Source organism: Erinaceus europaeus, chromosome 2, assembly GCF_950295315.1.
Source record: "Erinaceus europaeus chromosome 2, mEriEur2.1, whole genome shotgun sequence".
NCBI classification, from domain to species: domain Eukaryota; kingdom Metazoa; phylum Chordata; class Mammalia; order Eulipotyphla; family Erinaceidae; genus Erinaceus; species Erinaceus europaeus.
Genome location: NC_080163.1, coordinates 174,279,589 through 174,281,901, shown reverse-complemented (window position 1 = coordinate 174,281,901; position 2,313 = coordinate 174,279,589). Strand labels below are relative to the sequence as shown.

The window sequence follows — 2,313 nt, the reverse complement described above, 5'->3', positions numbered from 1 at the left end:
GAATTCTACCACCAGCATCACATGTTACAGACTGATGCTACAGTGTTTTCTCTTTCTCTTTATCTCTCTCTCTCTCTCTCTTTCTCCTCCCTTTCTCCCTCACTAATTAATAAATCTTTTAAAAGAGCTCCAGCATAAGTAGAAACAGGGTTCAGACAGACCTAGGATCCCACACATGCAAACCAGTCCTCTTACCACTGAACCACCTCCCAGCTTGCATTAACTGGCTCTTTAAAAGATTTTAATTATTTATATGTGTACATATATTTTATAAACTTTTTTTGAAAAATATGGTACACTTCATGAATTTGTGTGTAATCCTTGAGCAGGGGCCATGCTAATCTTATCTGTATCATGCCAATTTCAGTATATGTACTACCAAAGCTAGGACTATATTATAATCTTATTTAAAAAGTGTTAAGATATGGAGACAGTTGGAGTCGGGTGGTGGCACAGCGGGTTAAGCGCACATGGCGCAAAGCTCAAGGACCGGAGGAAAGATCGCGGTTCGTGGTTAGAGCTCCTGGCTCCCCACCTGCAGGGGAGTCCCTTTAAAGGTGGTGAAGCAGGTCTGCAGGTGTCTGTCTTTCTCTCCCCCTCTGTCTTCCCCTCCTCTCTCCATTTCTCTCTGTCCTATCCAACAACAATGACATTAATAACCACAACAATGTTAAGCAAGAAGGGAAACCAAAAGGAAAAACAAATAAAAATTTAAAAAGAGTGGATAAGAATAGAAAAGAAAAAAAAAAAAGAAAGGGAGACAATGAGACTTTGGTGACAACAACAAAAAAAATAAAATAACCTATTTATACTCTAGAATTGCAAAATGGCTAGGGCAGTGGATCTGTAGGCATTAAGTCCTGAATTCAATCCCCAGCATTGCATGTGCCATAGTCATGCTCTGCTTCTCTTTTTGGTATTAGTAAGTAACAATTTTTTTCTTTTTTTTAATTTCCTTTTTTTTTAAAACCACAGTTCCTGTCCGGTTCCTACCCAGCTCCAAGATTGGCTCCTGCCTGGCTCTGCCCAGCTCCTATTGCAGCTCCCACCTGCCAGTGCCCTGGCCGCCCTGTTGTGCGCAGGCGGACTGCAGTCCCCCCCAGGACTGTCCTCGCAGACACAAGAGCCCCAGGCGCCCCCCGCCCACCCCCCATGGCACAAGGAGCCCAGCCAGGCCCAGGCCTCCTGAAATGGGTAGGGGGTGGGGGGGGCGCTGGGAGTGGCCTCCCTGGACCAGCAGTTTGCAAAGTGCCAGACCCTCAGCCCAGACCCAATCCACAGCCTGGCAAACGGCTCAACAGGGGTTCCAGCCAGCCAGCATGGGGCACAGTTCTGAAATGCATGTCTCTTCCGAGAGAGACAGAGGCAGAGAAATCACTCCAGTTCTAGAAGTGTGAGGAGACCCCCCCAACCTGGACCCACACCCCGCGCCCAGGCCTTCACCTTAGTCTGGGAGCCTGGCACGCCATGTTGCCCCAGGCCAAACTCCAGGTTCAGGATTCCAAACAGCCTTCCCCCGAGGACCTCGTCGTGGGCCACACTGAGGAAGGACAGCGGGCACATTTCGGATGGGCGGGTGCGCGGAAAGTTCTCTGGGCCTGGCCACTCCCGAAGCCAAGGCAGGCTGGTGGGTTCCACCGGGGTCCCCTCCTGCCCAGGCGTTTGGGGTGGGCTGGAGGCGCACTGCCTGGCCTCGAGCTGCCTGGGCGGGTCCTCACCCTCAGGGCGCTCGGAGCCCCAAGCATGGACATGCTGGGCGAGGCCCTGGGACCCCAGGATCCCTCTCCTGGCTGGAAGGAAAGGGAAGGCCGGCTGCCCAGACTCTCCGGTGGGGTCCCTGTGCTTGCGCTCCTGGAAGCCGAAAACAGCGGGATCTGGGACACGCAGCCACCCTTCCAGGGTGTCCCTGTCCGGGGTGTGGGGTCTGGGGGCTCGCGCACACCTCCCCCGGGTGCGCCCCTGCCGGGGGTGCGCATGGCCCTTATCCGGGGACCGCCCTGCTCAAGGCCGCTGGGTCCTGGTGGTTGGGGGGTGGGGGCGCAGCCACCTCTTCGGGCTGTGCCTGGCCCGGGGTATGGTGTCTGTCCAGTGGCGCTGGCGCCTCTGTGGCTGTACCCCGACTTCGCCCCTCCCCCCAACCAGCACCTTCCTGGGCGGGCGCGACACCAGAGCCTTCCAGGACGGGTGGCACCTGGCACCTGGCACCGGGGGCCACTTACTTGGAATTGGAGGAATGGCAGTAGATGGCCCGAGCACGATGGACATGGCCGCTGCTGTCCAGCACAGCACCGTCTTGACTCCGCAGCAGTACTT

At 55.0% G+C, this 2,313-nt stretch overlaps 1 non-coding gene across 1 annotated transcript; it reads right to left on the bottom strand.

Moving 5' to 3' along the window:
- Positions 1–284: 284 nt before the first annotated feature.
- On the bottom strand, positions 285–391 carry LOC132537241 (U6 spliceosomal RNA). Its single transcript, XR_009548702.1, has one exon. It is a non-coding gene; the product is annotated as a U6 spliceosomal RNA (small nuclear RNA).
- Between the last annotated feature and the right edge of the window lie 1,922 nt (positions 392–2,313).